The sequence below is a fragment of the Onychostruthus taczanowskii genome, unplaced genomic scaffold (assembly GCF_017590055.1).
Source record: "Onychostruthus taczanowskii isolate IOZ18803 unplaced genomic scaffold, ASM1759005v1 scaffold1, whole genome shotgun sequence".
Lineage (NCBI taxonomy): Eukaryota > Metazoa > Chordata > Aves > Passeriformes > Passeridae > Onychostruthus > Onychostruthus taczanowskii.
The window spans coordinates 2,725,037-2,743,638 of record NW_024496525.1 but is presented as its reverse complement, the minus strand read 5'-3'; the positions used below and the strand labels follow the sequence as shown (position 1 = coordinate 2,743,638).

The following is an 18,602-nucleotide window of genomic DNA, read 5'->3' as shown; positions in this document are numbered from 1 at the left end:
AAGCTACGGCCACAGCCACTACCACAGCGTAGTCATGGCCACAGCACGGCTATGGACAAGGACACTTGTCATGACCATGGTCATGGCCACAGCCACAGCAGAGACATGGACAAGGACATAACACAGGCTAAAAGGCCATGAAAATGAGCACGGCCATGGGCAAAAAGGCACTTGTCCATGGCCACAGCACAGGCACAGGCAAGGACAAGGACATGGCTACGGCCACAGTCAAAATGTCATGGGCGCAGCCACGGCCAGGGCCATGCCACCAACAAGGCCACATGTACAGACACAGACAAGGACACAGCCCTGGGACGGGCACAGGCTACAGCACGAACACTAACACAGACACAGGCACGGACAGGGGCACAGCACGGTCAAGGATAAGGATGAGGATGAGAATGCGGACAGGGACGCGGACACGGCAGGACATGGCAGTGCCGCCCGCCCGCCGCCAGGGGGCAGCGCCGCCGCGGGCCGGGCCGCGCGCTGCCCTCACTGCGCCTCGTCAGCCAGCGCGGGGCGGGGCTGATGGCGGCCCCGCGGCTGAGGCGAGCGCTGGCCGGGGAAGTCGCTTCCGTCTGCTTGCCCTGCTCCATTGCGGTTCTCTCCACTAAGACGAGCAGCAAAAAGTGAGTGGGGTTGAGGTCCAAGAGAGAAGATCAGATCAGTTCAAAAGAAAGGAGGAGCGAGAGAGAGGGCACATAAACAACTTCCCAGCTTTTCCTGGTTTTCCAAGTGGAAAGGGGAGTGTCTGCAGGCTAGGCGAGGCTCTGGCCCACATGCTTCACAGCGCAGGCGGTGGCGGGTTTCAGGACTGGAACAGCTGGCAGTAGATTCCAACACAGCAAGTTCTGTTTCCCTTTGCTTGAGAGATCGAGTGCAAAGGGCCAACCACCAGTCAGTTTGGGGAAAAAAAACCACAGAAGCAAAGGAGAATTGAAACAATCCGTCTCTTTTGATGATAAGGGTGAGACGGCACGAATGTCATCCAAATTGCTGAGTGTGTGAGTATTGCCTGTGTTACGCTCACAGGTCAAACGCAATGTGAAGTCAATGGGAATGCCCGATTGCCAGGGCATCTGGGCTGTGTCAGAAAGACTTGCTGCTCTCTGCTTTCTTAGAGCTAAAAGAAAATTCAGTAAGTTGTGGAGTTGAATGCTTCATCCTCCTCCCTCCCAAGCTTGAAAAGGTGACAGCTGTTTTCTCAGGGCCTGTTATTTTAGACACCTCCATGATTTATATATCTCTGCAATCATGGTGGGTGGAATTGCATGTCACAGACGAGCTGAAAATAACTTGTATATGCTCATATACAGACTCTGATATCTACTGGCCCATGTAGAAAAACTCCAAATTGAATCACGTGATCCGTGCCTGGCGGGTGCATTAAGATGTACTGATGGAGCAGTGGTGGGTTAAAGTGAAGTTGAGGTGTTCAGTGAAGAGTACTGGCAAGGACTCTGTGGTAACACTGTGCACAGCAGAACCACCATGGCTTAGCCCTCGTGATTGTTTTGCTAAGATAGGCAGTCACATATGGAGGGAAAAATCATATATAGAACAATATGCAATTCCCTGTGGGATCATAGAACTGGACAGACTGCCTTTGGCCTCTGCGTGAGAGGTTCAGAAGATACCTGGAAAGGTGTTTGTAGAACTTGGTTTGGATGTGTGGGTCCTTCTCACTAGAAACAGTACTTGGGGAAATTTTGCTGTGGGACCTTGGAGTGTCAAGCTGTTAACACCTGGTCAAGTATTTTGGGATAGCCTGATGGAAGGGGCAGAGAAATAAATATGTTACATCCAGGCATGCCCAGCACTCCAAAAATCTGTTAGGTGTCACTGTGTATGGCACACAGGCACACACCAGGGTGAAGGCCCAGTGTCAAGGCGGAGACGTAAGGGGATGTTGTTCTCAGGTGAACTTCTCAAAAGCTGAGGTTTCTGCTTCCCTCCATCTGTGGAACCCAGGGAATTTCACCCAGCTGCTTAAGTTTTCCCCTGAGTGCTGCCTGGCTTCCTTTGGGTACAGCTCAGAACCAGCATTCTCTGGGAGACGATAATATTTTCCAAGGCTGGGCCATTCATCCATGCCAGCCTCTAGAGAATATGGAGAAGCTGTGCAGAAAAGGCCCTGGGCACACTTGTCCACACCCTGTAGCCCGCAGTAGACATTCACAGCCTGCCAAGGTAAACTGTGTGAGCCTGAATCACAGCCAGGTCTGCAGCAAAAGCAGTGAGTGAAGAGTGGCAGAACTTTAACTCCTTGGGAGGGGCTGAAGACAGAACTCACAGCAGACGACCCAAATTGGTGGCGGAAGCCTGTATCTCACAGGGTTTCCTGCCAGAGTTTCTGCTGTACCGCATCTCATTATGCACTTAAAGCCTTTTGGTTTTGTTCTGGGAGTTTTTTTGTTGGGTTTGGGGCTTTTTTTTCCCTCAAACAACACCTTCAGGCATTTGTTTCCACTTACCTGAGTTCTTCCCAAACACTGGGCTTAAACTTACTGTTGTCTAGTCCCCTTTGATCACCAATATGTGATGACTCAGGTCTGGAGCCTAAACCACTGCTTTCACTTAGAAATCATTCAACCTACCTGTCTAATTCCTCAGAGATTATCTGGATTCAGCATGTGCTCCTTTCCCTTTTGTCAAAGCCCCATGACTTCCAGTTTTCCCTTGCATCTTCCAGTGTCTCTGTCCCTGTGGTTGTTTGCTCTTCCTTTTCCTTCTTTTGAGTCTCTCTGCCACAAAGTGTCACACCAAGTTATATTTTCAGATATATGGTGGAGGTGATGGGGATGTTAATTCTGCTCTCAGAAGTTCCTTTAGAAAAAAAACTATTCTTTAAACACCCACAAGACAAAAGGGTTTCGTTTTTAAGCTGACAGACAAATAATTTGTCCACAGTCAAAATGTTTGTGATGATAATGTTGCTGTGCCCTGAGGGGAATTAATTAAACTATCCTGCTACAAATACCTCAGTCCAGCAATGTCCCATGTTGTATCCTGGTCTGAGACTCATGGCCCCACTCCTGCAGGAGGAAAATGCTTGCATCTTTGGAAAACTTGGGTGAAATTTTAAGTGACACAGCAGTAGTAGAACCCAAGGTCTTCTGCTGGTTTACTCTTATCCAACACAATTTAGATCCCTCTGTCCAAAACTTTGGACAATGTCAGTGGGATAAATGGTACAAAATTGCCATTTTGTCTGGGAAGATGTTGGATCTATTTGCTCTTGCAATATCTTGATGTGTGTGTGGCTGTATGGGAGTGTGGCAATGGGTCCCCTAATCTTCAGCCTGTGACTGTAGTGGAAAAAATAACATAGAAATGTAATGTAATTGTTTTTTAAAAAATTGTGCTATGTTTTGTTTGGTTTGGGTTTTGTATTTTTTTTTAATGCCTCCCAGTTCTCCTTTACTAGTTGCAGTCCAGGAAACTTTGTGTTTATTAAGCACTGTGTAAATTTGCAGCTCTCTATAAATGTAAAATCAATAGGAGTGATAACAGCAGCGTAGTGCTCAGTCCAGCCCTGGTAATAACCCAAGAGTGCTAATTCCTTGATAAGGTCACTTGCTTCACACAGGCACCTCCTCTCCATGTGAAAACACAGGGTGCAGCACAGAAGATATTTGTGTTCCCTGACACGACAGAAGACACTGAAAACTTGTCATTTCCAGCAGGTGACAACGGCGGGCAACAATGTGAAGGACTCTTTACAATCTATTGTAGAGGCCTTCATCCCTCCACAGAGCACTGCAAACATGTTCTCTTCTAGGAAATCAAAATCTTAGCAAACATCTGGTATCCTTTTTTATCTCTTCTCATAAGCAGATGAGAAAGGGGGATCTCCAGTAACCTGATGGAGTAAGCAAGATTGTATTTCTGGAGGATGAGCAGAGCAACAAAGACAAAGTCATGTGTGGCTGACCCCTCTGAACTGTGGTCTCCATCAGTGATGCCCCTACTCATAGCTTGTATGTGGTCCCTACATACACTCAGCTGGGCACTTTCTGGGGTTCACTGAGTGTATGTAGGGACCACACTCCTGCCTTTCCCCAGGTGTCCTGCTGCTCTGCCTGCTCAGGCTGCCCCACTTCCATCCAAACAGGTTGGTGGAAGGGCTTTTGGCTTTTCACAGCTGGAACTTTACCACCAGGAGCAGTAATTAAGTATTTACTGTGGAAAAATAGCTTGTATACCCCTAATGTCTGATTGTCCCCTCTACCTTCTACTGTGGTGATTCTCTCAATGGTAGAACTGCTGCAGACTCAAGCTTCCCTGCGGTCTGCTCCTCTTCCCTTCCAGGTCCCCTTCAGACATGGTTTAGGGTTCCCAGGTGGCTTACAGCCATCCATCTGGCCTCTGTCATGACCTCCCCATGGAATTTGCTCGTAGAGCTGAGAAACCAGGATAAATCTATTCCCTCCTCCTTTCCCACCACTGTCAGTGAGCCTGCTGTCATTCTGCTCTGTGGTGGGTCCATAGTGACCTTCGGGCTTTTTCTTTGCCATACTGCTGCAGTGAATCCAGTCCATCTGCACATCAGTACCCTTCTGTTTTCTTCTTCCCTGACCTCTGCCTGCTATCGCATCCCTAGGTCCAGTGACCTTAGGCACAGGAAGAATCCTCCTTAAGACCCTATCCCAAAGGGGGCAACTCCTGTATTAAATAATAATCATACAGTAATAATCACCAGAGGGACTTGGGGAGGTCTCTGAAGCTATATCCCCCTCTCCAAGGTGGAGTCACCCAGGAGCAGAGCATGACGTGGGCGTTAAATGCTTCCAGCAATTGGGATGCCGCAGCCTCCCCAGCAGCCCCCTGCGGCCCAGGAGACCGTCCTGGAGAAAAGCACTTTCTCGAGCGTAGCACAAATCCTTCCTCCTGAGAATAAGGCTGATGATTACTTGTACTTCTTCTGGTGGATCTGGAGTAGAACTGATCATTGTCTGCTTTATAGAACCTTTTATATAATAACAAAACAGCTTTTAGAGTAACTGAGAAAGAGGCGTTTGCTCACTTGCAAAGTCAGGAAATTCCCTGCCAATGGACATTCTTTGTCAGGGATCCTTTGCCAGCATAGGCTGAGCACTAAGCCCCACAATCTGCATTTTCCTTTTGAATGACTCCCACAAAATAAACCAAATATCACATCCAAGGAGATTTATTACATCCCTTCCAAGGGCGAAGCATTCCTCAGCTACATTCCATTTCTGTCTTTTGTGCTTAGGAAAGGGGAAAAAAATCGCTGTGATGCCGCTGGATCCCACCCCTCCAGGGCTTCTGTCGTTAATAAAGTCGAGCAGCTGGAGCCAGATTTGTCAGACTAGTTCTGAATGGCTGGCTCTCTCCTGCTGCAAAAGCAGCACCATCAGAGCAGTGCTAGGATTCCTGCTTCTGCTGAAAGACTAATAAGTCGTGGCACCACGTTTCCTCAGTAAAACCACCTTTTGTTGTTCCCGGTGACACCTTATCCCCGTGGCAGCAGCTTGCCAGAGTGGATCTTCTCGTTTCCTAGCTGCTTTGCCTTCTCCTGCCTCTGCATGATGCAAGAGTTTGCAATGCTTTTTGGGAGCTCAGATGTGCTCACAATTGCTTGAAGCAATTGCTCTCTCCAGGCTTTGCAGTGAAGCTTTTACCCAGATGTGTAAATGAGGATGTATATAGAAGGAGGGCAAGGAGGTGAAACCTCTGTTGTGTTATCTGAACTTAATTAAGTTTCACCCCTAGGCAGTTGCTAATTGATTGACCCCAGGACTGTAAAAGGGAGCAAATTTACCAGAGCTCATTAAAATAGCAGTTTGGAATTTGAATTTTTTTATTTTATAGGTTAATACCTTTGACTGATGCCTTGCTGACTGACATTCATGAAACAAACTCTGTTCAGCAAATGTTGGTAGGTGGGTTTGGCTTTTTAAACCCAAATGAGAGGAGTGGTGAGTACACAGATGCCTGTTCATCCTCCTTGTGTCCCTTGCCAGCATTTATAGGTATCACTTAACTGGAGCTCTAATACTGCTTTCTGCTCCAGCCAAGGCTGTGCTAACCAGCCTGTTGTCTCATCCAGCAAGGTATCAAGTAAATTTCAATTTCACAGGCTTCAAAAGCTTTTCACAAAATTGACAAAAAAACCCTCCCCAAACCAAAGATCAGTTCACCCACCATAAAATGCAGTCACTGCAGGTGTGGGTGAAGCCAGCTGTGCAACAGCACAGGGCAACACCCCAGTGCAATGGTGTAGTGAGTGGAGAAGGGGAAAAGATGCTGGAAGAACAAAGGGAAGAGGATTGTCTTTTCCCAAACAGCTCGAACATAGACTATTCGGAACATTGAAAGATCATTTCCAATCTGATGGCGTTCACATCTGTCCTACACAATCAAACTCCCACGCAGAGCAGGAGTCACCCCAGTGACAGTTGCCTTCTCCTCAAATACATCAGGACACCGTTTGCAGGCCTTCTCTCCAAGTACTACTCTTGACCTTTTGTTGGTGAGGTTTGACACAAAGGGAGCTCATCCTGTCGGGACTGAGACATAGCCAGTGTGTGGAAAAGGCTACAGAAAATAAGGTGTGCAGAACAGTGTGGAATAGACATGCACGCCTGAAGATGTGAAGGGTGAAGGAGACCATTATGAGCACAGTGGAAGAGCAGCCACTGCCCAGCTGAAAGGTGGCTATTAGAAGGCCAACTTCCACAACCAGCCCAGCAAAAGTTCCTTTTATCACTTGGAGCGAATTCACTGCAGCTCCCATCAGCCTTAAAAAACCATTTCAGATGATTTTAAAGATGGGTTTTAAAGCTATTTATAGTGTGGAGGGGAAAGTCCTGTTGTGTAGTAAACTCAAAAAGTACTGTGCGCAGCCTGGATGTGAGAAGTTGCAGCATATTTGAAGTTTCCCCTGTCAGCCTGTGAGTTGCTTCCCTTTTTTTTTCCTTGCAAGGAGAGACTGTTGTCCTATTCCCTCCAGCTCATCATCCTCAAAGAAGATGCTCGTGTCTCCTGAAGAGATTTCATGCATTCTATAAAGACTTTCAAAATTTGATGGAACTGTCAGCTGAATAACAACACGGACAAATGACACCTGTCCTACATGGCTTTCACTGTGAGCACATCTCTACAGTTAAGATTGTCTACCGCTGTCCTAGGCTTGTTTGCCTCTAGGCCCTTCAGAGCCCTTCTGAGCTGCTTTTCTGTCTCGTCTGTTCGTGAAATGTTTAACATCTGTGAGCACTTACAGGAAAGTTCCAAGTTTCACGCCATGTTTGAAAGTTGCTGGTTTGTTTGGTCTCTGATTTAGGTAGTGGTTCTCAAGAATAAATCTTTAGCTGTAGCTATGAGGAAGAGGGACTGTTACTGTCTCTGTAGTGAAATGACATTTGTTGACAGGAAGAACTGACCTTCCAGGAGAAGATGTTACTGAGGAAAGAGAGGAAGCCAAGTGTCTTCTCTTCGGAGTACATGGATGTCCCCCTCCTGAGTGCACTTGTGACCCTCACAACTGTCTCCCCTACTGTTTGCTCTGTCTGCTTCTTTCTCTTTCTTCTTTTCCTCTCTCCCCAACCACACCCACTATTTAACCATTTAGATATAAAAATAAAAAATAAGAAAACCACCCAACCCACTAGACAGAGGGTTTGCTAAAGAAGGGTAATTTTAAAAGCAAGTCTTTGAGGTCAGTGTGTAATTGTACCATTGGGACTATGTGATCTGAGACAAAAATAATCCACTGAGTATCTGGTCAAGAAGGAGAGGATGTCAGCCTGCAGTGAGGGAAAAGTGACTTACATGCAATTGACCAGGCAGCAAAAGACCAGGCAAAACTACTTGCTGGCACCAGAATTAATATTTGTGTAGAATACTGCAAAATATTCTGTCTGTGATGGGATCATTACAGCTGTTGCTCAGGTCACGGCCTCCCTTGGTATGTGCCAGGAAGCACTGGGTAGTTCCTGGAAATTTAATGGTCTTCCACAGAAATAAAGATATGATGTGTATTTATATATTAACTTGCTCATGAGGAACATTTCTGGTTTGATGTGGAGTTTAGGGTGCTGAGGTTTTTTAACAGTTCTCCATTTTCAAAACCCTGTTTTACGTGCTTTATGAAAACTTGAATTCTGCAAAGGGTTCATAGGACTCTAAGCCATGCCCTCAAAATAAAGAAGGATGTTTTCACCCCTATAAATATCAGTTCCTTTCTTTGCAGTTCCTTCTCAGTTGTAAGTGACAGCAGTAAGTTATGTGGGGCATTCATAAAATGTATTTTACCAGTACTTCCTTGAGTGCATTTTAAAGGAAGAAGTGAACCTGCTAAGTGCCCAAATATCTCTGCTGTCTGCTAGTCCTGAGAGCACAATACAGGGGGTAGGAGGACCACACCACAGTGCTTTGTTTTGTTTATTGTTCTGGCAGAGACAGTGGCAGCCCCCATCACTTGGAAATAATGATGCTAATTCCCATACTGGGGCAAAACACTAACTATTTACAGAGAATCATGATTTTCCTGGCTTTAGAGCTGGTCTGGTGACACCAAGCAGACTTTCATCTCTGTTGTTCCTCAGTTACTTTCACACTATCCCAGATAAAAGCACTGTAAAAATCAGTTTTATTGTGAAGGAAGTTAAATTTGAGAGATGGGAGTACTCTTGTACATTGATGCCGGTGGCTGGAGGTATTGAGCTTTACCTGAATTGATGCTACTGGTGTTTCCACTCCAAGGTGTCCAGCCATGAACTCTCCAAGATTTCACTGCAGTTCAATATTTTCCTTTCTCAAACCACTGTCTGTGCATGAAAGGATTTATTTTTAATCAGAGGCCAGTGCTGGTTGCAGGGGTCTTTACTTTGTGACCTTCAATTCCGTTTCTAGGAGGAGTCAGTGGGTTTCAGTACCTTCTTGCTGTGGCTATTTCTGGGCCAGCCCTTCCCAGAACAGATGCCACTGATTCAGGAGGTCTTGCTGCCTCCCCTTTATTTAAGTGCTGGTTACACAGCTCCGCCAGGATCCATTGCTGCTGTAAACCACGTTCAAGGGATAAGCAATTTAGGGTTTGGAGTCATTGTAGACCAGCCCTGGAGACCTCATGCAATTGTTTTTCATCCTTCTTACACCCACAGTTCTGCTGGATTAGAGTTACTGCACATTCCAGACACTCTCTGACTTGAATTTGAGTTGGGAAAGACACACACACAAAAAAGAAATTTGTGTTGTAAATTAGATTTCTCAGATTTCAGTGATTTGTCATGGTAATGTGGCTCAATCTATGCAGTCATAGAAACATTTCACAAGTTCAAACTCTTCCAATGCTATTAACTTCCCCAATGTGGCAGGGTGCAGCGACTGTAGGAGGCAAGGTTAATTTCAAATCATCTGTGGTAGAAAAAACACATGGCACCCCACATGGGGAAGCATTAAACCTACAAAATGAGGATTAAGTGAGAAAGCGTTCCCCAGCCCTAGAGATCTATTTGGGAAGACTGAATTCTTGGCTCGATGGTTTTGTGCCCCTTCCTGCCCCTGTACAAGTCCAACAGGGTACATGCTGCCTCTTGGTGCAGCTCAGGTCAGTGGGACAGCACTCAAAACACTTTCCTGCATGCATTGTGCTTGCCCACAAGCCAAACCAAAAACTGTAATTCAGAACTCACTCAATGGGGTGATCTAAAAATAATAGGATTAAAACCAGTAAATGATGGTTTCCTAGGTTTGCCTGCCTATGTCAGAGGCAGCAGGGCACATTTTCAGCCAGTTCCCTGCAACTGTCAGAAGTCACCTAAGAGCAGGGAAGGCAAGAAGTGTTCACGTTTCCAGGAGTTCCAGGTGCTCAGGCTTTGAGAAAGCTGCTGAATGTTCTGAGATACTTGGAGAAAGGAAGACCTGGCAACACTGTTAGCCCCGTTTGCCACACAAACCAGAATGTCTCATTTCTCTAGTACATCTTTTCCTGGAAAAACTGGCTGCTCAGGACCTGGATGGGTGGTCTCTTCAATGGGTAAAAAACTGGCTGCATGGCCAGACCCAGAGAATTTGTGGTGAATGGAGCTAAATCCATTTGGCAGCTGGTTGCTAGCGGTGCTCCCCAGGGCTCAGTTTTGGGGCTGGTCCTGTTTAACATCTTTATTGATGACTTGGACATTAGGATTGATGGCACCCTCAATAAATTTGCAGATGACACTAAGTTGTATGGGAGTGTTGATCTGATTTGAGGGTAGGAAGTCTCTGCAGAGGGATCTGGAAAGCTCAACCAATGGACTGAGGACAACTGCATGAGGTTAAATAAGGCAAAGTGTCAGATCCTGCCCTTTGGTCACAACACCCCCAAGCAGCACTACAGGCACGGAGAAGAGTGGCTGGAAAGCTGCCCAGCAGAAAAGGACCTGGGAGTGCTGGCCAGCAGTGGCTGAACGTGATCCAGTGTGTGTGTCCAGGTGGCCAAGAAGGCCAATGGCATTCTGACCTGTATCAATAATAGTATAGCCAGCAGGACCTGGGCAGTGATCTCCCCCTGTACTCAGTACTGGTGAGGCCACACCTCAAGTGCTGCATCCAGTTCTGGGCTCGTCACTTTAAAAAGGACATTGAGATGCTGTCCAGGTAGAGAGACTGATTTCTTCTACCATGTCTGCAGTGAAAGAACCAGAGGAAATGGCCTTAAGTTGAGACAAGGGAGATTCAGATTAAGTATTACAAAAAGACTTTTCATTGTTAGGGTGGTCAGACATTGGAATAGATTGCCCAGGAAGGTGGTGAAATCACCGTCCCTGAAGGTATTTAAGAAGCATCTGGATCTGTGCTGGGTGATATGGTTTATGGTTTAAGGGTTACTGTGATACTGCTGGGAGGATGTTAGGACTTGGTTATCTTAAAGGTCTCTTCCAACTTTGATGGTTGTATAATCAGTGGATGTTAGAGATGCACAGGTGCAGAGCCACAGGCAAGGAGTTCTTGAGCACTTCAAAGAGCCTCTTTCGTAGAGACGCTGCCTTTGGCCATGTTTCATGCTTCATGTTTTAGGCTGCTGCTATACTCAAGTTCTTGATTAATCAAAAGCTGTACAGGAAAAGGCTGCACCAAAGGGACCTGCTCAGTATGTCAAGGAGACACAGGTACTTTGGGACAGAGGACCCAGGGACTCTACTGCCTTGCCTTGCCTTGCCTTGGATAAGCTATCTACCCCACAGTCAGCTGCAGAAACCACATCTCTCCCCACTTTTGTTTCCTTGCTGGGCATCTCTCTACAATCATGAGGGATTTGCTCAGTGGGGGTTAATGGAAGGTAGGTGAAAACTTTTATTTCTTTATTTCAGATCTCAGTCCATGCATGAAGAGCATGCCACACTTGGCAGCAGCTATATGAGACTTTTTGATCCAGGTAGTCCCTCTCCTCCTTTTTGCAAGCTGAGAAAGTCACACTAGGGGCAACTTCATTCACCAGGGCTTCTCCCAAAGGAGTTCTTGCCTGCAAGAGGGCAGTTGGCTGGCCCAGGTGAGCTCTCGTGAGGCTGGGAGAACAGCGAGGCCAGTTCCCAGGAACAGCTGCATGCCCAAGTGGTGTGGAGAGTGCCAGCCTCACCTGGCTTTCCTGCATGCCACCCCAGCCCCATGCACTGCTTGGGCAGGGAGAGGAGGGCAGGGGAGTTTGCTGCCAAGAGTGACACGTCTGTGTGTGCCTGACAGCATCTGTTGCCATGGCAATGCATATTTGAGCCTGAGCCGAGTTGCATCTTCCCTGAAGTTGTGAATTGAGCTTAGCTTTATTTATTTAAAACCAACCATAATGAGTGAAAGAAAGACGAGAGACACATTACAAATCCCCTTGCACAGGACGTAGCCAAATGAGTCAGAGGCACTGCAGGCTTTAATCAGCACACCTGACGTCAAACCTCTCCATCAGAGGAAAGTGCCGCCTGGAAATGTCAACATGCCCAAATGGAAAGGCCAGAAGGTAAATCTTTTCCTATGCTCACTCACTGAGTAGGAAAGAACAATTAAAATTCAGCCAGTTCCCTAGGCACATTTTAATGGCGTTCTGATTGAACGTTTTTCTCCTCCTGGTCCTCTCCTATCCCTGCTGTTAGCTGCCTGGGGACAAGGCCTCTTGGTTGAAGGATCTTTCTAATGTAACATCAAACCCCAGATCCTGCAAGAACAAGGTGTTACCACCAGCAACAAAAAAGGGTTCTGTTGGAAAATCTTGTCACTGAAGTGACCTCTCCCACAAACACTGAGTTTACCATGCCATGACAGTGGTTCTCAGTTTCACACATGTGAATGCCCAGGGGTAAAAAGAGCAACTTAGCTTGGACCTATGCCACTTGTCAACAGAAAGTTGGAATGAGGAAGAAAAGCAGCAGGAACGAGACCATTTTTTGCCAGAGGTGTCAGCCACCTGAGGGAAGGTCAACACCAAGCCTGACAGATGCACCACAGTAATAGGAAATGATCATGGGCTGTAACAGATGCATTACCTACTGGGAACAAAAACCCTCTTGCATCCTTTGTAACAAAACTCAAACTTTGGGCCCCTGTAATATATATAAGGTAAGAAGGAGCCCCCAGCTTTGAGCACAAGAAGCCTGTTCTTGAGTGTATATCATAAGCTAGGTGTACAAAAGGGAGAGGGGTCAGCCAAGGACACCTACAGCTTTATGTGCCCCTTTGACAAACATCCAGCTAGGAAGCCTAGGAAAACCATCCGTTCCAAGCCCACTGGTGTTTGCCAGGGGTGACAAAGGGACACATGCAGCCAGCCATCAGGGAAAACAAGCACCCGGAGAAGGAGGAAGGAAGGAAGAATGTAAATGCAAACCGCACCACTTAAAAGCAGGGCAGCATTCCAGTTCCTCCAAAGTGTCCCCACACCCAGCACTGTACAGCAGCCAACCTGGTGGGCTTCTGATCTTCCCAAAGCACTTAACACTTCTCCCCCTTTTATTTTTGTCCTAAATGTGTTTTGCTTTGGTGGCTGATCCTGGCTATGTGCCTGAGACTTTACACTGGGGCTGCTTTTCTCTGGGAGATGTCTGTAATGAAGGTTTCTTCCACCGTGTTCTCTTCCCCCTGTAGTGAAAGTCTGTAATTACCACTGAGGGGTGAGGCAGACAGCACTGAAACAATGTCATTTGAACGGGGGTGAGACATGCCTGAATTGCCGGGTTGTGCTTTTCTCCTCACAGGATTTCTTGTGGATCTGGACCTTGCTTTTAACCCTTGGCAGTACATTGTCCTCCCACTCCCCTGACCAGCCTGTGTGTGCTGCATCTACTTGGTTCTGACCAGGGCAGATTCTGTTGGATGTAGCCAAGATGTGAGTGTCCAACTTCTCCGCCATGCTTGAGGGGTCAAGTGGCACAAATCTGCATGGATTTCCCTCTAGTCATTCATGTGGGTAACTGGGAGTTTGGAGTTGACTCTATATGGCACATACAGTGTGTCAAAGCAGAGTTCTTGCCATCCCTTGCCCCGACTCATGCAGTCCTGTTCCAGCAGCTCTTCAGCTGCCTCCTGTACCAAAGCCATTTGCTTCCCACTCCTTGATACAACGTATCTTCTTGGTGTAAAATTCAGAGTGTGCAGCTCGTCATTCTTCCTAGGGAAATATTTGAGTTGTAGGAAATGGTTAGGAGAAAAGAGGCGATACATTCCCCTAAGAATGACTCTTCAGGTTGTCTCTAGCCCTGTGAAGTCTGCCTGGATCCCTTCTGCAAGCACGTCTTGCAACCAGGAAGGCTAAAAGCCTAGTAAATAAAAAGTAGTGCATAGGAAGCAGAGGTAGCCACCCTCTTCTGCTGTACTGCAGTTTCCCATTCACATACTGTTTTCAAATGCTAACAAACTGCTGGAAGGAGATGTCCTCATATTGAAGCTACTCTGCACCCAGTCAGCCAGAAAGTTGTCTGATTCCCCAGGGAGATTGCCAGCCTATGCTCTTTCTGAGGTATAGAGCAGGAAGGGGAGATTGTGTGTGACAAGGCAAAGGAGGAGTCTTAGCTTGCCATGAAGAAATGAAGGAATTACAGAGAGTTTTCGTCCTATACCAGTTACTTCCAAAGTGGTGAGTTTTCATTTCTCATATTTTGTTAAAGTGCCCATTTACTGTTTGGGGGCTTTGCTTTCTGTCATACTGGCAGAAAGACTACAGCCACAGGCAGCTCAGCCACATTCCCAGGAGACTAAAGGGGTTCCGTGAAGGGATGTCCTAGGGTCCCGTGTCTTGTACTCAAGGCTTTCCTTTTCCTAGGTCTTTCCTCCTTCCTTGTCTGTCACTCGCTCCTTGTTTGCAAGGCTTGATTTAAACCTATCCAAGGGCCCCAAGTTTACCCCAGAAAGAATAATAATTGCAGTGCTGAGCTTTGTGGCTTCCCTTTCATTCCCCACATAGCATTAGGGTGCTCATTGAAACCACAGCATTCATGGATCCTTGCCATATGCAAACATGCAATTAATATGCTCTTCACTTTCCCCTCTACTTCCTAAGCAATATGGGGGGGAGAAACAGAAGAAGTTGTGGTGCACATTTCCTTATGACACACACGTGTCTGCTCTTCTCTGCAGTGCTTCAGCATGGCTCATGCCTACCTGGATTTGGTGGTCATTAAATAAGTGAGTCTGCTTGCAGGCAGACATTTAATTTGATGTCCTGTGTAGCTGCACACAAAGCAACATGCAAAACATAATTCATTCCCTCTTTCAGTTGTGGTGGCAGATCTATGAACACCCTTTTTTCACACCCCCTTCTCTGTTTTTAGCAGGGAGCTGCAATGGGTGTGATCTCTGCACTGGCTCCCCTCCCTGTCCCACTGCTGCTTGCTGGTGGTGGGAACAGGTGTGCTGGCTACCTGACTGGGAGTGCACACAGCAGGAAGAAGGAAATGGAAAGCAGCTGATGCTGGCTGGAGAGAGGTGTGTGCAAGAGAGAAAGTTTAAACCAGCTGCTGGAAGGAAATCCAAAGGCAGACACATTTCCTGGATGAGGCAGGGCTGTGGATCAGAGGGCAAAGAAAGTCTCCAGTGATTGCAAGTCCTTCCTCAAAAGTTACCTTTTGCTAGAGAATGTTTTGCTGTATCACTCTCTATCTTGACTTTTTCTTGGGTTTTTAATTGCCCCCATAAAAACCTAAATGAAGAAATCACAGCCCAGAGGGTTGGATATGTAACTACTTGTGCCGTCACACATGACCTGACTCCTAAGAGCCTGTCTGGGGACAGTAGTATTTCTTATTTGAACTAGGCTGAAAGTTCCATTTCTATCCTCACCTTGTTCTCAGTGGGCCTTCAGGAGCAGAGGGGACCTATAATGCAGCAGTTGCTCCCTCCATCTGTGGTGCACAAAAAAGTGAGCAAAACCCCACCAAAGCAATATATGGAGAAGAAATCAAATCCAGAGAAAAGAAAAGGAAATGAAGGCAAGACTGTTGCAAAGAGCTAGTGAAGAGCCAAAGTATGGAGTCCACATAACTCCAGAAAACCTTCATGGCTAGGAAGACAGGCTGTGGCAGGAACGGTGTATTCCATCCATATGAACACCAATGCTGGAAAAATAAACAGGACAAATGGTATCTTTCACAGATTTGAAGTAAAAGCTTGTCTTTGGTGGCAGTCCTAAAGAGCCAGCCTGACCTCCAAAGCAAAGCCGTTCTAACAGCATGAATCATTCCCATACCAGCTGTCCAGGCTGCAAACACTACACAGATGACCCCTCCTGTAACAACAGAGCCTGTATGCAGCAGACCAAAAATCACCGACATTTCACCCTACATTCCTCAAGAAACACTCATTCTCAAAGAGTCTGTGAAACCTCCTGGCACAGTCCTGGGTAGGGGGAACCAAAAGCTTCAGCTTGGCTTGTAGCCGAATGGCCTGGATTGCTGTCCACGTGTTCAAGCCCAGGGCCTGCTTACCTTGTCTTGTGCGTCCTGCTCACAACAATGCAGGGTGAAGGCAAAGCAAATGCAAAGTGATATGATGAGAGACTTGCAGTTCTCACTCCGTGGACATAAAGGCAAGCTGTGGAAGCAGGACCAGGCAGGATGGAGCACAGCAGAGCAGGATCCCTTTCTTCTGAGAATTGGACTGATGATTCACTTCTCAGCAGTGATAAAATTAGCTTGGTTGGTCATACATGTGTATTTGCAGTACCAAATATTGTGAGGCCAGGAAGACTTACTGTTGTCAGTTTGACTTTTTCAGCCTGAACATACTTGATTGCTATTTCAGTCTCCTGCTGTAATCAGATTGCAAATAAATCTAAGTATAAAATCGGAGCAAAATGGGCTGAGAATGAATTTGAATGATCATGTAATTCAGCCCCTGCCCCAAGGTTGCTTCTTGCTCTGCTGTGTCTATGTCCCAAGAGATGGCTGCAAAACATGGTTTTAAAGATGCTCTAGTAAGGGTGATGCACCATTCAAGTGTTGCAAGCACTGCAGTTGCCAGGTCTCTGCTTCAGCAGTGCCCCTCAGCCCGTTGCTGCAGGCACCCATGGCCAGCTGCAGCAGCACACCTGAGCTTTTCTGAATTACAATCACCTCCCCTCACCCATCAACAATTTACCTGTCTCCAAGTCTCTTCTGGAGCCTTTCTGCTTGCCTGCAAAAATAACTCTCCTTTTTGGCTCCAGAGGGTCTGACCACCTAGATGACATTTCCATTGCCTTTAGTGAACTGCACTTGTGCCTGACATAAGCAAAGCATTCATTTCAAAGCTCTACACAAATGCTAGGGATGGGGGCTCCTATAAGAGCTCTCCAAGATGGGACAGAGCAGCTTTCCTGTTCAACATCAAAACGGGATATTTGTTATGATTCTTCCTTGCCTGCAAAGGTGCAGCAGTGATGGGCAGAGAAGCTGCATCTGGGCAGTTCATCTCAGTACTAAAAGCGCTGAATAGAAGCAGGATTTCACACCAGGCATTTTATTTTTTTTTTTCTGAGATATTTTAATCTCCAGAATGGATTTCATAGCTCCTATCTGACTGTGCCAAAGCATTTTCCCTTCAGAGCACAGACAAACAAGTGAGGTTTACTTTGCTTGACCTTTTCTGATGACACTGCCACCCATGCTGTGCAAACCGTAGCTGACACCATCTGAGCTTCCTCGGCCTGAGGATAAATACAGTGTGTGTCCTGAGAAGGGGCTTCCTTGTGTTAGCTTGGGCGAGGCACTGAACCAGAAGCTCTTGGTTTCACCAATGAGTCTTCATAGTTAGGGAAGCAATATCTGTGTTTGATTAGTGGCAGGAGGGGAAGTTGCCCCTGCTGTGGCTCTGTCCGTGCTCTGTGACCCTGGCTGTCACTCCATTGCTATGGCAGGATTTGGTCTGTGGGTTCCTTGCAGCTGAGAACCCTGCTGACTGGGATGTTAAAGGAAAGGCATCTTTCCCCTTACTTGGAGACAGGTTTAGCTCTTGCTAAAAGGTCTGGATGTATTTCTTCTTCCCATCTTAGAATGGCAAAGGTTTTTGTGTTTCCCCCTTTAAACCCACTGGCATCCACATTAACAAAGAGGTTTCTTTACCATTTAGGAGGTAGGAACAGCATTATTTTCTCAGCACAACTCCATCCTGGCTGAATTTACGTCTCTGACCTTTTACCCAAAGGCTCTTTACACTTGACTGAAACATAAGGTAAAAGTAAATGTAACTGAAAGAGCTCATTGTGTGTGTAAGTATAAAGGCTTTTGTGTGCAGGATGTGGCTGCTTGTGCAACCAGTAGCCAAGGAGCACCTTGGGTTGTGCTGTTAATTCTGACAGACATGGAGAATCTGGAGCAAGAGCCTGGATGGATGAAAACCCTGTGTCCAGTTCAAGCACAGCCTCCAGCCGGCTTCAAATCAGCACTTCTATGCCAGAACCCTCACCACTGGCAACTTCTGGACAGGTTTCCCCCAGGAGAGATGCACTGCTATCTTTGGGGTTTTTCTCCAGACCAAGAAAGCCCCTCCTTGGAGCTGGGACTCCAGTCTGTTCTCTGTGGAGCCATGGAAATAGGGACAGATTAATAAAACATCAGGGCTTCTTCAACGGCATTATTAGAAGTGGTTTTCTTGAGTGTTGGTTGGAGTAATGATCCGAGAGGACAGGGATCCATAATCCTATTTATCTGAAACCATATAATCTTCCTGAAGCTCTTTAATACTGCCCAGCTCTTTAATTACAGAGCAGCCACATGTGCTGCTGCAGCTAGGCCTACCTGCAAGCCCTCTGCGGGGAGCGGGGGCAAGGAGACCTCCCTGCCGGCTGCCCTTCAGGCTCCGACCCCGCAGAACGCCCATCTTTCCCGGCGCCGCTCCGCGAGGGATGCAGGGAAGCCGCCAAAGCTTGGCCGGCGGCCGGCTGCCGAAAAGAAGATTTGTTCAGTTCGTCAAATTGACACGGCTCTGCCGGGGACCAGCAGCGCCTTCGGGTCCCTGCGCAGCGCCGGGAGGAGCACGGGGGCCCCGGGCAGCCACCGGCCTCGCCCCGCCCGGCGGTGCGGGGGCTGCCCGGGAGGCGGGGGCGCTGCCTCGAGGGGGTGTCTGCGCGGGAAGTCCCGCCCCGGCGGCTCCCGGAGAGCGGCGGGGGCGTGCCGCGGGCGCCCGCCCGGCCCCCCGCC

General features: G+C 47.3%; 1 long non-coding RNA gene across 1 annotated transcript; it reads left to right on the top strand.

The window, feature by feature from the left end:
• The first annotated feature begins 538 nt into the window (after positions 1 to 538).
• Positions 539 to 13,516, top strand: LOC121334729. Its single transcript, XR_005952476.1, has 3 exons — positions 539 to 632; positions 11,319 to 11,956; positions 13,188 to 13,516. It is a non-coding gene; the product is annotated as an uncharacterized LOC121334729 (long non-coding RNA).
• The last annotated feature ends 5,086 nt before the right edge of the window (positions 13,517 to 18,602 follow it).